The sequence below is a fragment of the Oncorhynchus tshawytscha genome, unplaced genomic scaffold, assembly GCF_018296145.1.
Source record: "Oncorhynchus tshawytscha isolate Ot180627B unplaced genomic scaffold, Otsh_v2.0 Un_contig_6549_pilon_pilon, whole genome shotgun sequence".
NCBI classification, from domain to species: domain Eukaryota; kingdom Metazoa; phylum Chordata; class Actinopteri; order Salmoniformes; family Salmonidae; genus Oncorhynchus; species Oncorhynchus tshawytscha.
The window spans coordinates 62,200-82,955 of NW_024608814.1; the positions used below are offsets into that span (position 1 = coordinate 62,200).

A 20,756-nucleotide genomic window follows, 5' to 3' on the forward strand; every position below is an offset into this window, starting at 1 on the left:
GAGAAAGGAATGAAGGGCTGGAGAAATGAATGAAGGGCTGGAGAAATGAATGAAGGGCTGGAGAAATGAATGAAGGGCTGGAGAAAGGAATGAAGGGCTGGAGAAAGGAATGAAGGGCTGGAAAAAGGAATGAAGGGCTGGAGAAATGAATGAAGGGCTGGAGAAAGGAATGAAGGGCTGGAGAAAGGAATGAAGGGCTGGAGAAATGAATGAAGGGCTGGAGAAAGGAATGAAGGGCTGGAAAAGGAATGAAGGGCTGGAGAAATGAATGAAGGGCTGGAGAAATGAATGAAGGGCTGGAGAAATGAATGAAGGGCTGGAGAAATGAATGAAGGGCTGGAGAAAGGAATGAAGGGCTGGAGAAATGAATGAAGGGCTGGAGAAAGGAATGAAGGGCTGGAGAAATGAATGAAGGGCTGGAGAAAGGAATGAAGTGCTGGAGAAATGAATGAAGGGCTGGAGAAATGAATGAAGGGCTGGAGAAATGAATGAAGGGCTGGAGAAATGAATGAAGGGCTGGAGAAAGGAATGAAGAGCTGGAGAAATGAATGAAGGGCTGGAGAAAGGAATGAAGGGCTGGAGAAATGAATGAAGGGCTGGAGAAAGGAATGAAGGGCTGGAGAAATGAATGAAGGGCTGGAGAAAGGAATGAAGGGCTGGATAAAGGAATGAAGGGCTGGAGAAATGAATGAAGGGCTGGAGAAAGGAATGAAAGGCTGGAGAAAGGAATGAAGGGCTGGAGAAATGAATGAAGGGCTGGAGAAAGGAATGAAGGGCTGGAGAAAGGAATGAAGGGCTGGAGAAAGGAATGAAGGGCTGGAGAAAGGAATGAAGGGCTGGAGAAATGAATGAAGGGCTGGAGAAAGGAATGAAGGGCTGGAGAAAGGAATGAAGGGCTGGAGAGAAGCACTGACCTTGTGTTTCTAGGACTTTCCTAATTTCTTGAAAAATAAAAATGTGTGTGTTTGGGTGTCATCCCCTACAGCACTGCATGACCGCCGTGACAACCAAGGCGTCTGGGTGGACGGAGACACTGCATCCCCTAAGACATCCCCTAAGACATCCCCTAAGACATCCTCTAAGACATCCCTGGCCACTGATGCGTTAGAGAGAGAGAGGGAGACAGAGAGAGAGAGAGAAAGAAGACCAAGATGAACAGAAAGAAAGAGCCTCAGAAAGAAAGGGAGGGAAAGAGGGAGATAGAGAGACATATTTCCCTCAGATTACACAGATCCACAAAGAATTCGAAAACAAATCCAATTTTGAAAAACTCCCATATCTACTGGGTGAAATTCCACAGTGTGCCATCACAGCAGCAAGATTTGTGACCTGTTGCCACGAGAAAAGGGCAACCAGTGAAGAACAAACACCATTGTAAATACAACCCATATTTATGCTTATTTATTTTATCTTGTGTCCTTTAACCATTTGTACATTGCTAAAACACTGTATGTATATATATATATAATATGACATTTGTAATGTCTTTACTGTTTTGAAACTTCTGTATGTGTAATGTTTACTGTTAATTTTTGTTGTTTTTCACTTTATATATTCACTTTGTATGTTGTCTACCTCACTTGCTTTGGCAATGTTAACACATGTTTCCCATGCCAATAAAGACCTTGAATTGAATTGAATTGATAGAGGGAGCGAGAGAGAGATAGAGAGAGAAAGAGAAAGACAGAGAGAAAGCACTCAAGGAGAACATCCTTGGTTCCTAATTACAACACGTTTGGCAATGAATAAAGGACCACAGTGTTTAGAGTGTAGAATACTAAAGCAGATCATCATCATCGCCTGGAACAACCAGCGGCTGCAGCTATTAGCAACAACTCTTTGATCACCAGAGTCCCCCTTCTTTCCCCTGACTGTGATTCAACCCAATACACATCCACAGACACAACACAGCCCTGTCACCACAGACTACACACCATGTACACCAGAGAGAGAGACAAAGAGAGGGAGAGAGGAGAGAGAGGGAGAGGAGAGAGGGAGAGAGAGGGAGAGAGAGGAGAAAGGGAGAGAGAGGGAGAGAGAGGAGAGAGGGAGAGAGGGAGAGGGGGAGAGGGAGAGGAGAGAGGAGAGAGGGAGAGAGAGAGGAGAGGGAGAGAGGGAGAGAGAGGGAGAGAGAGGAGAGAGGCAGAGGAGAGAGGAGAGAGGGAGAGAGAGAGTGAAATTTCTGTATGTGTAATGTTTACTGTTAATTTTTATTGTTTATTTCACTTTATATATTATCTACCTCACTTGCTTTGGCAATGTTAACACATGTTTCCCATGCCAATAAAGCCCCTTGAATTGAATTGAATTGAATTGAGAGAGAGAGAGAGGAGAGGGAGAGGAAGAGGGAGGGAGAGAGAGAGAGAGGGAGAGAGGAGAGAGGAGAGAGGAGAGAGAGAGGGAGAGAGAGGGAGAGAGGGAGAGGAGAGAGGAGAGAGGGAGAGAGGGAGAGAGGGAGAGGAGAGATGGAGAGGAGAGAAGAGAGAGGAGAGAGAGAGAGAGAGAGAAGGAGAGAGAGAGGGAGAGTGAGAGGGAGAGAGAGGGAGAGGAGAGATGAAGAAGAGAGAGGAGAGAGAGGGAGAGGAGAGAGGAAGAGAGAGACTTGAGGGGCTACACAGCGTATCCAATAGAGAGAGAGAGACTAGAGGGGCTACACATTGTATCCAATAGAGAGAGAGAGAGAGACTAGAGGGTCTACACATCGTATCCAATAGAGAGAGAGAGAGAGACTAGAGGGGCTACACAGCGTATCCAATTGAGAGAGAGAGTGACTAGAGGGGCTACACAGCGTATCCAATAGAGAGAGAGTGACTAGAGGGGCTACACAGCGTATCCAATAGAGAGAGAGAGACTAGAGGGGCTACACAGCGTATCCAATAGAGAGAGAGAGAGAGACTAGAGGGGCTACACAGCGTATCCAATAGAGAGAGAGAGAGAGAGAGACTAGAGGGGCTACACAGCATATCCAATAGAGAGAGAGAGAGAGAGAGAGAGCCCTTTATGGTTGTGAGGTCTGGGGTCCGCTCACCAACCAAGACTTCACAAAATGGGACAAACACCAAATTGAGACTCTGCACGCAGAATTCTGCAAAAATATCCTCCGTGTACAACGTAGAACACCAAATAATGCATGCAGAGCAGAATTAGGCCGATACCCACTAATTATCAAAATCCAGAAAAGAGCTGTTAAATTCTACAACCACCTAAAAGGAAGCGATTCACAAACCTTCCATAACAAAGCCATCACCTACAGAGAGATGAACCTGGAGAAGAGTCCCCTAAGCAAGCTGGTCCTGGGGCTCTGTTCACAAACACAAACACACACTACAGAGCCCCAGGACAGCAGCACAATTAGACCCAACCAAATTATGAGAAAACAAAAAGATAACTACTTAACACATTGGAAAGAATTAACAAAAAACAGAGCAAACTAGAATGCTATTTGGCCCTACACAGAGAGTACACAGCGGCAGAATACCTGACCACTGTGACTGACCCAAAATTAAGGAAAGCCTTGACTATGTACAGACTCAGTGAGCATAGCCTTGCTATTGAGAAAGGCCGCCGTAGGCAGACATGGCTCTCAAGAGAAGACAGGCTATGTGCTCACTGCCCACAAAATGAGGTGGAAACTGAGCTGCACTTCCTAACCTCCTGCCCAATGTATGACCATATTAGAGAGACATATTTCCCTCAGATTACACAGATCCACAAAGAATTTGAAAACAAATCCAATTTTGAAAAACTCCCATATCTACTGGGTGAAATTCCACAGTGTGCCATCACAGCAGCAAGATTTGTGACCTGTTGCCACGAGAAAAGGGCAACCAGTGAAGAACAAACACCATTGTAAATACAACCCATATTTATGCTTATTTATTTTATCTTGTGTCCTTTAGCCATTTGTACATTGTTAGAACACTGTATATATATATAATATGACATTTGTAATGTCTTTACTGTTTTGAAACGTCTGTATGTGTAATGTTTACTGTTAATTTTTGTTGTTTTTCACTTTATATATTCACTTTGTATGTTGTCTACCTCACTTGCTTTGGCAATGTTAACACATGTTTCCCATGCCAATAAAGCCCTTGAATTGAATTGAATTGAATTGAGAGAGAGAGAGACTAGAGGGGCTACACAGCATATCCAATATAGAGAGAGAGAGAGAGACTAGAGGGGCTACACAGCGTATCCAATAGAGAGAGAGAGAGAGAGAGAGAGAGAGAGAGAGACTAGAGGAGCTACACAGCGTATCCAATAGAGAGAGAGAGAGACTAGAGGAGCTACACAGCGTATCCAATAGAGAGATAGAGAGACTAGAGGAGCTACACAGCGTATCCAATAGAGAGATAGAGAGACTAGAGGGGCTACACAGCGTATCCAATAGAGAGAGAGAGAGAGAGAGAGAGAGAGAGAGAGAGAGAGAGAGACTAGAGGAGCTACACAGCGTATCCAATAGAGAGATAGAGAGACTAGAGGAGCTACACAGCGTATCCAATAGAGAGAAAGAGAGACTAGAGGGGCTACACAGCGTATCCAATAGAGAGAGAGAGACTAGAGGGGCTACACAGCGTATCCAATAGAGAGAGAGAGAGAGAGGGAGAGACTAGAGGGGCTACACAGCGTATCCAATAGAGAGAGAGAGAGAGAGAGAGAGACTCGAGGGGCTACACAGCGTATCCAATAGAGATAGAGAGAGAGAGAGAGAGAGAGAGAGAGAGACTAGAGGGGCTACACAGCGTATCCAATAGAGAGAGAGAGAGAGAGAGAGAGAGACTCGAGGGGCTACACAGCGTATCCAATAGAGAGAGACTAGAGGGGCTACACAGCGTATCCAATAGAGAGATAGAGAGATAGAGAGACTAGAGGGGCTACACAGCGCATCCAATAGAGAGATAGAGAGACTAGAGGGGCTACACAGCATATCCAATAGAGAGATAGAGAGACTAGAGGGGCTACACAGCATATCCAATAGAGAGATAGAGAGACTAGAGGGGCTACACAGCGTATCCAATAGAGAGATAGAGAGACTAGAGGGGCTACACAGCGTATCCAATAGAGAGAAAGAGGGAGACTTTCTCTGACAGGGCAGGTCACAGACCATCTCTTCACCTCAGACACTGCAATTATAATGACCCTGCTGATTGTGATGCACCACGGAGGAGGATCTGTCTCCACGCCAACGCTGCTAACGCTGCTAACCCTACCAAAAATGACTTCACATTATTAGAATCAGCAGCAGGGTGGTAATGGATGAAGGCACTGGAAATAGATTAGTGTGTGTTTGTGTTTGTGTGTGGTGTGTTTGTGGACATGTTTTTACTATTCTTGTCAAAAGTCCCCACAAGAATAGTAAACAAACAAAAATTTGACCAACTGGGGAAATTTTTTGTTAGTCCCCACAATGTCAAGTGGGGTTTAAGGTTAAAATGAGGGTTAGGGTTAGAGCTAGGGTTAGTTTTAGGGTTTGGGTTAAGTTTTCTGGTTAAAGTTAGGTTAGGGTAAGAATACACGTTGGGGTTAGAGGTTAGAGAAAATAGGATTTGAATGGGACTGAATGTGTGCCCCACTAGGTTAGTTGTACAAAACTGTGTGTGTGTGTGAGTGCCTGTTGTGTGTGTGTGTGTGTGTGTGTGTGTGAGTGCACGTGTGTATGTGTTTGCGTGTGTGTGTGTGTGTGTGTGTGTGTGAGTGCACATGTGTATGTGTTTGCATGTGTGTGTGTGTGTGTGTGTGTTTTTGTGTGTGTGTGTGTGTGTGAGTGCGTGTGTGTATGAGTTGCGTATGTGTGTGTGTGTGTGTGTGTGTGTGTGTGTGAGTGCGCGTGTGTATCAGTTTGCGTATGTGTGTGTGTGTGGTGTGTGTGTGTGTGTGAGTGCACGTGTGTATGTGTTTAATTATGTGTGTGTGTGTGTGTGTGTGAGTACGCGTGTGTATGTGTTTAATTATGTGTGTGTGTGTGTGAGTGTGTGAGTAGAAATTGACCGGTAGAGGATAGAAAGGTCGACACATGCTCAGGAGACGCTACATCAGCACGGTCACAAGACTACAGAAAAAAACAAGATGAGGTGTAAAACAGACAGACATCATATCTAGAGGCTGTTACTGAGTGTGAGGGTCAAAACAACCAACACAGAAGCTTTGCCTCTTCATATGCTGTCGTTGGTCAGATGAGATGGAGGATTCCTTAAATATCTGACACAGTCCACTCAAGGATAATGTAGTTATGTTATATACAGTAGGTTACATATATTGTGTAAATAAGTATTTGGTTGCTGTGGCCAGGGAGTAATCATAGACCTGGATGAAAAAGACAGCCAGAAAATTACGTTTTATTCCTAAAACCATAACATTATGTAGCAGGAAAGGGAACCCAACTCCTGTGTAGAGTAGAGCAGAGGGGAGTTTCGCCCAAGACTTCATCTGCAGCTCGTGAAGGACAAACCACACAGTATAAATATGGATGTGGATATGAGATGAGATGATTGTGGACTACAGGAAAAGGAGAACCGAGCACGCCCCCATTCTCATCGACGGGGCTGTAGTGGAGCAGGTTGAGAGCTTCAAGTTCCTTGGTGTCCACATCACCAACAAACCAGAATGATCCAAACACACCAAGACCGTCGTGAAGAGTGCACGGCAATTGCTCAGCCTCTGACCGCAAGGAACTACAGAGGGTCGTGCGTACGGCCCAGTACATCACTGGGGCTAAGCTGCCTGCCATCCAGGAACTCTACACCAGGAGGTGTCAGAGGAAGGCCCTAAAAATTGTCAAAGACCCCAGCCACCCCAGTCATAGACTGTTCTCTCTACTACCGCATGGCAAGCAGTACCAGAGTGCCAAGTCTAGGACAAAAAGGCTTCTCAACAGTTTTACCCCAAGCCATAAGACTCATGAACAGGTAACCAAATGGCTACCCGGACTATTTGCATTGTGTGCCTCCCCAACCCCTCTTTTACGCTGCTGCTACTCTCTGTTCAGCATACTCACTTTAACTTTACATTCATGTACATACTACCTCAATTAGCCCGACCAATCAGTGCCCCCGCACGTTGGCTAACCGGGCAATGTGCATTGTGTCCCGCCACCCGCCAACACCTCTTTTACGCTACTGCTACTCTCTGTTTATCATATATGCATACTCACTTTAACCATATCTACATGTACATACTACCTCAATCAGCCCGATTAACTGGTGTCTGTATGTAGCCTCGCTACTTTTATAGCCTCGCTACTGTATATAGCTGTTAACTGCCTTTTTACTGTTGTTTTATTTACCTACCTATTGTCCTTTTTTGCACTGTTGGTTAGAGCCTGTAAGTAAGCATTCCACTGTAAGGTCTACACCTGTTGTATTCGGAGCACGTGACACAAACTTAGATTTGGAATGTACATCACGGGGTTTAGCCTCATTAAGTCTGGGTCTGATGTACCTTGGAATGTTTTTTAGGACTATTAGTTAGGAATATTTGGGGTGTGTTGTGGTGCTGTGGGCTACAATCTGTGTCGTGCACCATCCATAATGTAGCCTAGGATTCCAGGGAAATCTAAAGCGAAGATGTGTGTGTGTACACATGAAATGTTCAAAGCAGTATAAGGGACACAGAGCACCCTCTAGAGAGACGTTTTCTGTCATTTCTCCTGTTTTGAGAAATCTTCAGCAGGAGAAGGGTGTAACGGATTTCCTCCTCTCCGTCTGAGGAGGAGTAAGGATCGGACCAAAACGCAGCGTGGTAAGTGTCCATATTGATTTATTCAAAAACATAACTGAACACTGGAACAAAATAATAAACATGAAATATACAAAACCGAAACAGTACCGTGTGGCCCAAACACTCACACGGAAACAAACACCCACAAACCAAAAGTGAAACCCAGGCTACATAAGTATGATTCTTAATCAGAGACAACTAACAACACCTGCCTCTGATTGAGAACAATACTAGGTCGAACACAAAAACCAACATAGAAAAACAAACATAGACTGCCCACCCCAACTCACGCCCTGACCATACTAAAACAAAGAGTAAAATAACAGAACTATGGTCAGAATGTGACAAAGGGTAGTTTGTTTGTCTGACGAAGTTCGCTGAAGCCACCCGAACTAACACCCCAAAAGACAATAGCTGTAAATAAATGAATCAGTCAATATATTCCTGTCCAGGCTAAATGTATCCATTGATTCTGGCTATCCCTTTAATAGGTTTTACTGGCTTTTCAATTATTAGTCTGTTCGTAATAAATGTTTGTAGAGGAAATGAGGAAATATAGATTTGTGGGGACATTGTCCCATGAAGCCGTCCCTGGTGAAAATCAACTTTGAAACAGTCTCTCTCTGCTGGTATTAACGTTTTACGACCCATCTCCATGGGAGATGACAGGCAGATGAAAGAGGGAAGTAAGGGAGAGATGAAGGTTTAACCCTTTTCAGGGACACTGAAATGAATTAGGTCTAATTAACAGTGTGGCCATTTCTCCAGAGACAGACAGGGCCTTTCTAGCGTGTTTGTCTGACCAACCCAGTGCAGGGACAGTGAAAGTCTACTGCAGCTCTCAGCAGGACCTCTTAAGTACTAATCATTCATCATGGCAGTCTGATGAAGTCAGTCAGAGAGAGAAAGTCAGGGAGCTTCAAAGCTCTGTTCAGGAGACAATGTCAAGAGCGTCCTTGCTGGCTGGCTTGCGCCAAGTTGTCCTTGGCAACTGGAAAATAACATAAAGAGAAAAGAGCAAAGAAACCTCATCTCAGCGAGGCAGCAGCCAACGAATGTTGCATACAGTACAATAATAGGCATTGCAGTAGGTAGCCAATTTGATAGCTTGAGAGAGAGAGTAGGTGTGGTACTGTGGTAGAGTGTAGACTGCTACCTGGATGAGAGATCATCTCTCAGAACCGACCCCAAACCGACCCCAAAACAAGCTCAAAACACCATGCTAACACAGTGGGTTAATCTGGACCTGCTAACACAACAGCTAACACCAATTCTCTTTTGTTCTGTTGAACATCCATGACAAACATCTCTGAGCTTTACAACCCATCCCAAACATCTCTGAGCTTTTACAAACCATCCCAAACATCTCTATGCTTTACAACCCATCACAAACATCTCTGAGCTTTTACAACCCATCCCAAACATCTCTGAGCTTTTACAACCCATCACAAACATCTCTGAGCTTTACAACCCATCACAAACATCTCTGAGCTTTTACAACCCATCCCAAACATCTCTGAGCTTTTACAACCCATCCCAAACATCTCTGAGCTTTACAACCCATCCCAAACATCTCTGAGCTTTTACAACCCATCCCAAACATGTCTGAGCCCTGCAGGAAAATGAACTAAGGAGAACTGAGGGTGGATTAACAGCAGTTTGGGATCTAATACTTTCTCTGTTAAACTAACATGAGCCCATCTGCTCCACTAGTGGTTAAAAGGAAAAAGTGAAGACTCTGTTAAACAAACAGGAAATACCCTCTCTGGCCTCTGGCTCTGCTGAGACAGCTGCTGGCCCAGGTCAAATATGTAAAAAGCATTTAGTCAGGTTCGACCACATTCCTGAGGTTGACTTGCCTTCAGTTTGAACTCGGTGACATAGAATACTACTGTAATACAGAATAAAAGCTGAGTTCTGATAGCTGTGTGTTGCACAGAGGATGACAGACATTGACCTTACTTAGTCAACGTTCCTGTTGCAGTTGCTACCTTGAGCAAAGCCTTAGACAGGAAACATTGAGAGCAAATTGAACCAAAACATTTGTAAAACAAAAGTAAATGTGTTTGTGAACGAGTCATCTTTATGATCGCTAGGTTCCTACCTTGGCCTTGCCGGTGCTCTGTAGAATGTGGACCAGGGCAGAAGCCATCTCCTCCTTGTTCTTCACACTGATACCAGGCTCCAGCACGGAGCACAGCAACATGTAGTTATTGGTGGTGTACTCTGCAAACTCCTTATACATCTCCATAGGCAGGATGTTCATGATCTGGTAGCGGGCCTTGATCCGAATCATGGGCCCTGGCGTCTTCCCCTTGTTGGGCGCCGGAGTGCTTACCGGGTACCACTTCTCCATGAACTGCCTTCCCGTTACCGCGGCGACTGGGATGTTGACCAGTCCGATGTAATTGTTCTTGTCTTTTTCTTTTTCTTGTCCGAGTCCTTGTAGAGGTGGACCGTGATGCTCTTGGCAGCCGGGAGGTTGTTGAACTCAAAGTGCTCGCCCCAGAAGACGTTGTCGGTCTTGAGCTTGCAGGTGGTGCGGGCGTACAGGGTGTCGTCCAGACACAGCTCGCAGAAGTACTTCTTCTTGGCCGGAATGTCCTTGGCTTCGATGATCCACAGCTTCAGCATGTTCTCCACCCGACGGCTGTTGTCCTGTGTGGGGATAGAGAAAGGGAGGGGTGGGTTAGGGACAGGGTGGATCCCAGACCTGGGTCTAGACTTTAGTACATACTGACTGTAACTCAAATACTTGAGAGAGAGAAGAGGAAAGGTTAGGGTCAATGGTAGCCAGACCTGGATCTAATACATATCTCAAATAGTATGCAGGTATGTTGGTGCTACCCAAAGATTATATGGGAATGTGGTGCTTCTCTCTGTAAACATGGTCGTTTCTGAGCCTTCCAAAAAAGAAGAAATGACAGCAACATATCTAAAATATAAAAAAATACTTGAGATGTGCTTGATTAAAGCTAGACTCACTGGAGTGCAGGGAGAGTGGATGGAGTTTAGTATACCTTATAATGGGTATTAAGACATTACACACTAATAAATAGATGATTAAAATGCATATGTTAATGGTACTCAAAGGTAGATTCTGCATAGAAATACAGTTCATTATGCAAAATGTATTTAATGGAAACAGTAATACAATAACATTCTCATGAATAGAACTCAGCAAATGGTTTCCAGACTGTTTTGGATATTGCACGTTACTTTACACTCACTACAAATAGTTTGCCCCCCCTTTTCTCATTTCAAAAACACTCTAATGTCGGTTTCAGTTGAATACATTCAGTTGGACAACTATCCCCCTTTCCCTTTCCCCTTCAAGCGCCGATGTTTACGGACAAACAAGCAAACCTACACTGTATCTAATCTGTGGAAAATCACTAAATAATTAAAGACTTGCAAGGCAGAGATGGAAAGATTCATATCCCTGCCAGAAGTCTTCTGAGAAAAAAAAACACTTCAAGGTTATTGCCTAACTTTTTTCCTAAAGGAGATTTTTACCCAAAATCCAGAAACTCCCAAGTGATTCCATACATTGAAACTAGTTCAGGGAAGTTTTCCCTCTCCCTGTAGTGCTGTACTGAAACAGCCTCAAAAATGTGACGTTGCTGGATGCAGGCCTCACTTTTCTCAGTGAATTAATGATTCAGAAATCCGTGGGCAAAATGTGTTGTTTTATTGAAAGTGTACGGCCAAATTTTTGTCAAAAGTACTATCAGTTTTGAGTCAGGAAATCAGACTCTTCTTTTCCACCTAAAACATTTGCAATTATTTTATATAATTATTTTAAGTAGCCTACTGCCACAGCAGGGAGATGGGTAACAACTTTTTTTCAGCAGAGATGTGAACACAGCTTTACACATTCGTTATACCAAGTTAACAAAAACCTTCAAATAAGCCTGATGACTAAATACTCACAGGTGATGAAGAAAACTACTGAAGGAGCGCTGATGGTGTAGTTGAAACCATATTTATTTGAGCCCCACAAATTTGGATGAAGAATTTAGGCAAATGTATCTTCAGATGGCCACTGCCGTTCTAGCCACCACATCCGAAGTAGTAGCTGGACCACAGTCACAACCCGTCGCCAGAATCAACATAGACTGGTAGTAGTGTTGTAGCAATTGCGTGTCAATGCTGCGAATGAGGAATATTTGTGCTGCAGAGAATTTTAATACGTGACTAGAATTCTTACAGAAATGGAGGAATATAAGGATGATGATGAGCAGTTTGATTTTGCGACTACAGGAATTTTGCGGCCCACAGAAATTCTGGTGTCCTGGGAAAAAAATGCTATATTCCAAAGACGAATTAGAGAATCACCCCTGTTCCAGCTGGACCAAATGGACAGTTATCTAACGAGTAAGTAGCTCAACTTTACTTTGATGAATGAACTCTTATCATATACCTCAATGTGAGGGACCGTTAGTGGGTTTATGTCTTCACATTAGCCCAAAAGACTATATAGCCAATGTTTATTTAGCACAATGTTTTTTTGACATTCTGTTCTCCAATGTCACACAATGTATAGTTTCTCAACCCTTCCTTCCTTAAAAACATAGGACACATATGCTAAGCTGTAGAGCACCAAGGCCTATATGTCTACATGATATGGTGCAATGGAGACAACACAATAAGAACACCTGGTACTTCGACGATCAGGCTACATACCTCGGCACGCTTGCTTTCTCGCTTTCTGTTTGTCACCTTCGTATTTTGGCACTGCGCCAGATCCAGTCCCTAGAATAGTTTTATTTTATTTAACTAGGTAAGTCAGTTAAGAACAAATTCTTATTTACAATGAGGGCCTACACAGGGCCTACACCGCCAAACCCAGACGATGCTCAATTGTGTATCGCTCTATGGGACTCCCAATCACATCTTGTGATACAGCCTGGATTCAAACCAGGGTGTCTGTAATGGCGCCTCTTGCACTGAGATGCAGTGCCTTGTGCCACTTGGGAAATACAGTAGCAACAGCTGGATCTTTTAGTATCCTTCAGTTTTCTGTCCCCGTCATTTCCGATTGCATATCTCATTCATATGTATCATCGCTGAAGTGCTTGTTACACACAAATATTGCTTGTTACACAAAATATTCCAAGATGGCGTAGCAGTCGGAAGTATGTTTTTGTCTTGTCCTTTCCGTGTAAACATAGTTATTATTTGTTGTGTTTTTTCATATATATTTTAATATCACTTTCCATATATGGACTGAATATACTCTCCTGCAACTCGCCTCACCCAATGTGGTACGGATCTGCTATTTTTATACTTAAAAACCGGAACCCCCATCAAAAGCTGGCTACCAGCTAACAGGCTACTAGCTATCAGCGACCTGCTAGCTCTCTAGAGCACATCGGACCTTTAGCTTAACCTCTTGAACCTATGGGGCGCTATTTCATTATTGGATAAAAAAACGTGCCCGTTTTAAGCGCAATATTTTGTCACAAAAAGATGCTCGACTATGCATATAATTGACAGCTTTGGAAAGAAAACACTCTGACATTTCCAAAACTGCAAAGATATTATCTGTGAGTGCCACAGAACTCATGCTACAGGCGAAACCAAGATGAAACTTCAAACAGGAAATGAGCAGAATTTTTGAGGCTCTGTTTTCCATTGTCTCCTTATATGGCTGTGAATGTGCCCTGAACGAGCCTACGCTTTCTGCCTTTTGCCCAAGGTGTCTGCAGCATTGTGATGTATTTGTAGGCATATCATTGGAAGATTGGCCATAAGAGACTACATTTACCAGGTGTCCGCCCGGTGTCCTTTGTCGAAATTGGTGCGTAATCTCCAAGCTGCATGCATTCATCCATGTGATTCAGGGGAGAGAGGAGACTTCCACGAACGATATATCATCGAAGAGACATGTGAAAAACACCTTGAGGATGTTACTAGCAGTGGCTAGCTGACTACTAGCTAGTAGCTAGTTAGCTGATTTTAAACAACGTTTACCATGTTTCAGTCGATATTATGGAGTTAATTTGGAAAAAAGTTCGGCGTTTTGATGACTGAATTTTCGTTTTTTTTTGGTAGCCAAACGTGATGTACAAAACGGAGCGATTTCTCCTACACAAAGAATCTTTTTGGACAAACTGAACATTTGCTATCTAACTGAGAGTCTCCTCATTGAAAACATCCGAAGTTCTTCAAAGGTATTTGATTCTATTCTATTCTATTTGCTTTTCTTGTTTTTGTGAAAATGTTGCCCGCTCAATGCTAACGCTAAATGCTACTCTAGCTATCAATACTGTTACACACATGCTTGTTTTGCTATGGTTGAAAAGCATATTTTGAAAATCTGAGATGACAGTGTTGTTAACAAAAGGCTAAGCTTGAGAGCTAGCATATTTATTTCATTTCATTTGCGGCCCATCGGACAATTTCTTTGGCCACTATACCTAGTTTGCCAATCAGCCTGGTTTACCACATGGAGCCCTGCTGATCCGTCCTCTTAACCGCAACCCCAACAGGGCTAGCCAGCTAACTAGCTACTAGCTAGTAGTCAGCTAGCCACTGCAAGTGGTCATCAGCTACCTCTAGCACGGACAACTCTCGCCAGTCTGCACAGCGTGACTCAAACCAGAGCAAATCTGACTTATTTTCTCCATATTCACCTAGATCATCGCAGTTAGCTAGCTGCTATTCGAGTGGCCACTCCTGGGTAACGTCTCTGTCCCAAAGCAAGAACCAATGTCTGCCGACGTAATAGCACAAGACTTTCTTCCATCGCGATGTCCCTCCAAGGCCCTTCTGCTAGCTTGCTAGCCCCGGCCCGCTAGCTGCCTGAAGCCACTCACTGGACTCATATGATCACTCGGCTACGCATGCCTCTCGCTAACGTCAATGTGCCTTGTCCATTGCTGTTTTGGTTAGTAATTATTGCCTTGTTTCACTCTAGAGCCTCTAACCCTGCTCAATACGCCTTTTTTAACACTTTAGTTCCACCTACCACACATGCGGTGACATCACCTGGTTTAAATGTTCCTCTGTTCCTCTGGTGTTGTGAAGGTTAATCCAGGCCCTGCAATGCCTACCTCCACTCCCATTCCCCAGGCGCTATCATTTGTTGACTTCTGTAACCGTAAAAGCCTTGGTTTCATGCATGTTAACATTAGAAGTCTCCTCCCTAAGTTTGTTTTATTCACTGCCCTAGCACACTCTGCCAACCCGGATGTCCTAGCCGTGTCTGAATCCTGACCCTGAAATTTCCATCCCTAACTATAACATTTTCTGACAAGATAGAACTGCCAAAGGGGGCGGTGTTGCAATCTACTGCAGAGATAGCCTGCAGAGTTCTGTCTTACTATCCAGGTCTGTACCCAAACAATTCAAGCTTCTACTTTAAAAAATCCACCTCTCCAAAAACAAGTCTCTCACTGTTGCAGCTTGCTATAGAACACCCTCTGCTCCCAGCTGTGCCCTGGACACCATATGTGAACTGATTGCCCCCCATCTATCTTCAGAGCTCGAGCTGCTAGGTGACCTAAACTGGGAGATGCTTCCCACCCTCATAGATACAGTATCATCCTAATCAACTTGCCCTCCAAATATACCTCTGCTGTTTTCAACAAATATTTCAGCGATCACTGCCTTATTGCCTGCAGTAAAACGACCACCCCTCATCACTGTCAAACGCTCCCTAAAACACTTCAGCGAGCAGGCCTTTCTAAATCAACCTGGCACGGGTATCCTGGAAGGATATTGACCTCATCCCGTCAGTAGAGGATGCCTGGTCATTCTTTAAAAGTGCCAACCTCACCATCTTAAATTAGTATGCCCCTTTCAAAAATGTTGAACCAGGAACAGATATAGTACTTGGTTCTCTCCAGACCTGACTGCCCTTGACCAGCACAAAAACATCCTGTGGCGTTCTGCATTAGCATCGAATAGCCCCCGTGATATGCAACTTTTCAGGGAAGTTAGGAACCAATATACACAGGCAGTTAGGAAAGTTAAGGCTATCTTTTTCAAGCAGAAATTTGCATTCTGTAGCTCAAAAAACTCAAAAAGTTCTGGGACACTGTAAAGTCCATGGAGAATAAGAGCACCTCTTCCCAGCTGCCCACTGCACTGAGGCTAGGAAACACTGTCACCACAGATAATGTCACCACGTGCTTCTACACCTGCATTGCTTGCTGTTTGGGGTTTTAGGCTGGGTTTCTGTACAGCACTTTGAGATATCAGCTGATGTACGAAGGGCTATATAAATACATTTGATTTGATTCGATTTGAAATCCACTATAATTGAGAATTTCAATAATCATTTTTCTACGGCTGGCCATGCTTTCCACCTGGCTACCTCTACCCCAGTCAACAGCCCTGCACTCCCCACAGCAACTCGCCCAAGCCTCTTCCATTTCTCCTTCACCCAAATCCAGATAGCTGATGTCCTGAAAGAGCTGCAAAATCTGTACCCCTACAAATCAGCCGGGTTAGACAATCTGAGCCTCACTTTTTAAAATGATCAGCCGAAATTGTTGCAACCCCTACTACTAGCCTGTTCAACCTCTCTTTCCTATCGTCTGAGATTCCCAAAGATTGAAAGCTGCCGCGGTCATCCCCCTCTTCAAAGGGGGAGACACTCTAAACCCTAACTGCTACAGACCTATACCCCACCGTACCTTCTCCGCTATGCAATCCGGTTTCAGAGCTGGCCATGGTTGCACCTCAGCCACGCTCAAGGTCCTAAACGATATCATAACCGCCATCGATAAGAGACATTACTGTGCTGCCGAATTCATCGACCTGGCCAAGGCTTTTGACTCTGTCAATCACCACATTCTTATTGGCAGACTCAACAGCCTTGGTTTCTCAAATGACTGCCTCGTCTGGTTCACCAACTACTTCTCTGATTGAGTTCAATGTGTCAAATCGGAGGTCCTGTTGTCCGGACTTCTGTCAGTCTCTATGGGGGTGCCACAGGGTTCAATTCTCGGGCCGACTCTCTTCTCTGTATACATCAATGATGTCGCTCTTGCTGCTGGTGATTCTCTGATCCACCTCTACGCAGACGACACCATTCTGTATACTTCTGGCACTTCTTTGGACACTGTGTTAACTAACCTCCAGACGGGCTTCAATGCTGTACAACTGTCTTTCCGTGGCCTCCAACTGCTCTTAAATGCAAGTAAAACTAAATGCATGCTCAACAACTGATCACTGCCCGCACCTGCCCGCCACTCCAGTGATGCTGGACGGTTCTGACTTAGAATATGTGGACAACTACAAATACCTAGGTGTCTGGCTAGACTGTAAACTCTCCTTCCAGACTCACATTAAGCATCTCCAATCCAAAATTAAATCTAGAATCTGCTTCCTATTTCGCAACAAAGCATCCTTCACTCATGCTGCCAAACATACCCTACCGATCCTCGACTTCGGCGATGTCATTTATAAAATAGCCTCCAACACGCTACTCAACAAATTGGATGCAGTCTATCACAGTGCCATCCATTTTGTCACCAAAGCCCCATACACTACCCACCACTGTGACCTGTATGCTCTCGTTGGCTGGCCCTCGCTTCATACTCGTCGCCAAACCCACTGGGTCCAGGTCATCTACAAGTCTCTGCTAGGTAAAGCCCCGACTTATCTCAGCTCACTGGTCACCATAGCAGCACCCACCGGTAGCACGCGCTCCAGCAGGTATATCTCACTGGTCACCCCCAAATCCAATTCCTCCTGTTGCCGCCTTTCCTCCCAGTTCTCTTCTGCCAATGACTGGAACTAACTGCAAAAATCACTGAAGCTGGAGACTCATATCTCACTCACTAGCTTTAAGCACCAGCTGTCAGAGCAGCTCACAGATCACTGCACCTGTACATAGCCCATCTGTAAACAGCCCATCCAACTACCTCATCCGCATACTGTATTTATTTATGCATCTTGCTCCTTTGCACCCCAGTATCTCTACTTGCACATTCGTCTTCTGCACATCTACCATTCCAGTGTATAATTGCTATAATGTAATTATTGTACCAGCATATGGAGATTCTACGTAGGAGGGTCTCCCCACGAGGGAGCAAATGCACGGTTGTTACCCATCTCCATTACTATGGCAGTCAGCTACATAAAATAATCGCTTATATTTTAGGTTGAAAAGTACACATTTCATGACTTAAAACTGATAGTACTTCTGACAAAAATAAAATAACGAATTTGTCCACACTTCGCGGATTATCTGAATCATGAATTCATTGGCAACGGAGCATTGCGAGGCCTCCATCCAGGACGTCAGGAGTCACCTGACCTGTTTTTGCCGATGTTTCAGTACAGAACTACAGGGAGAGAGAAGGGAGAGGGAAAACTCCACTGAACTAGTTTCAATATATGGAATCACTTGGGAGTTTCTGGATTTTGGGTAAACTTTTAAAGTTCAAATTAAAAAGTAGTTTGTTAAATAATAATAGAGTAGGCGGGAGAGCGCTGTCAGATTTGCATTATTTCTGGCTTGACGCAGGGAGCCATATGTTAGCCGCCCGCCTGCCGTCTTGCTGCGCTGTTGTGATTAAAGGAAAAGTGTTGGGTCCTCTGTTTGGAAGTCTGGTGACTGTTCTGACTGTGTTCTCCCACGGCTCTGTGTCTCTGGCTCTCTAGGGTGCTACCACTGCAGATGTACAGTACAATACCAGACAGTGTGGATGATTTAACTCTCCGTCTGTCGAAGTGTCTGACTCAACTGCTCTGTTCCAATCAGGTCACTTGCTATCTTCCCTGGGCCCCTTGTTGAGTTAAGATGAGTGATGGAATTGGAATCCAGACAGCCTCTGTTTCTGTCTTGTACTTGAACAAAAAGATTGGAATCAATCCAATACACTGATCGTTGAATTTCTATCGGCAACGTTCTGTACCGTTAGACCTCAGACCCCTGCTCACCTTGTTGGGGTGGACGGCTCTCCTCAGGTTCTCCATCCACTTGTCCCCTCTGATGAAGATCGACAGGAGAAACATTTACTTCCTGTTGAGGTGGTGACCTGAAACCCAGAGAAACACAATACGGTGACCACTGTCCCACTGTCCAACCGATGCAGGATACAAGATATACACAGACTAAAAAGAGGAAACACACTACTATCGTACAATCAATGTATCTTGATATATGAATATTAGACTACACACACAATCATTGTTTTGAGAGATCAGGTGTCTGACAGAGGGTTGATGGAGCTGAATGAGGAATCATTGAATAATGCAATTGGGTAAAGCACTCGGTAGTGGTTGGACATGAGAGAGAGATACATAAATAAAAAGAGAGGAAGACAGATGGATACAAGAGAGAGGATATGAGAGCAAGAGAAAGAGAGTTGTGCGATGAGAGTGATAGCGATAAGTGAAAGTCTCTTCAGTCCATGGTAGAGAGTGGCTGGTTATTTTACCTCTCAACCTGCTCACAGAAAGAGCTCAAAGAGTGCTTAGTCACTCTCCTCTCCTCTCAGCACCGTGTCTACTACCAGCAGGGCTCGTTTGAGAGCCAGGGTCCTGCTGTGTGTGTATGGTTACTGCTGCTCACCTCAAGGCAGTGCTCCTGTGGTGTGTGTATGTGAGAGGGTGCTCTTAATGAAGAGGGCCTTGCCAGGTGGCTTGTGTGGGTGAATGTTGAAGTGAATGTCTGCCGATGTGCCCTTGAGCTAGGTAATTACCCTAATTGCTCCTGTAAGTCGCTCTGGATAATTGTTGAAAATCAAAATTGTACCTTTTATTTAACCAGGCAAGCCCGTCTGCTGAATGTAAAACTGTAAACATAGTAGTTGGCCTAGATGCTGTTGAGTGCCTGTGTGTGTGTTTGCTTGTGTGTGTGTGTGTGCATTCGCTGTGTGTGCGTTCTCGCTTGTGTGTATGTTCGAGCGCTAAAAGGATACTGTGAGATTTTTGCAATTTTATACTTTCCCAGAGTCCGATAAACTCATGGATACTATTTGTATGTCTCTGTGTGTAGTATGAAGGAAGTTAGAGGTAGTTTTGCGATGCTAACTAGTGTTAGCGCAATGACTAGAAGTCTACAGGTACGGTAGCATAGGATCAAGCATTTCTTTAATGTACGTCTGTGTCTGTGTGTGTCTGTGTGTGTCTGTGTGTGTGTCTGTGTGTGTGTCTGTGTGTGTGTCTGTGTGTGTGTGTCTGTGTGTGTGTCTGTGTGTGTGTGTCTGTGTGTGTGTCTGTGTGTGTGTGTCGTGTGTCTGTGTGTGTGTGCATGCCCTTCTATGTCTGTGCTCCTCCTCACCTGGAAGCAGTAGTCCTGTCCGAGGATGGAGCTGTGAACAGGTTTGATGAGCACCTCGTCCTCCATGCTGAGGTCCACGGCCTCCACAGCACTACTGGGGCTGAGCAATCACCGTGGCTGCGAGACTCCTTCAGCCTCGGCATCAGATTAGAACTGGAAAAAGCGGGATGGGGAGAGGGTGAGTTAGTTAACGCGCAGGGGGATAGGTGTGTGTGTGTGAGACAGAAAGAGAGAGCGAGATGTGTAAGAAAAGGGAGAGACATGGGACGCTCCATCAGTCCTCGGCTCAACACTACATGTACTGTTCATTTTCTCAATCAACACATGCTTAAAAACTTTCACTCACACGTTCGCCATCACATTCAGCTAGCGTGTTGTCAGACCCTTTCACTACACGTTCGCCATCACATTCAGCTAGCGTGTTGTCAGACCCTTTCACTCACACGTTCGCCATCACATTCAGCTAGCGTGTTGTCAGACCCTTTCACTCACACGTTCGCCATCACATTCAGCTAGCGTGTTGTCAGACCCTTTCACTCACACGTTCGCCATCACATTCAGCTAGCGTGTTGTCAGACCCTTTCACTCACACGTTCGCCATCACATTCAGCTAGCGTGTTGTCAGACCCTTTCACTCACACGTTCGCCATCACATTCAGCTAGCGTGTTGTCAGACCCTTTCACTCACACGTTCGCCATCACATTCAGCTAGCGTGTTGTCAGACCCTTTCACTCACACGTTCGCCATCACATTCAGCTAGCGTGTTGTCAGACCCTTTCACTCACACGTTCG

At 44.7% G+C, this 20,756-nt stretch overlaps 1 pseudogene; it reads right to left on the reverse strand.

The window, feature by feature from the left end:
• Positions 1-20,320, reverse strand: part of LOC112220221 — a 75,231-nt pseudogene extending 54,911 nt beyond the window's left edge.
• Between the last annotated feature and the right edge of the window lie 436 nt (positions 20,321-20,756).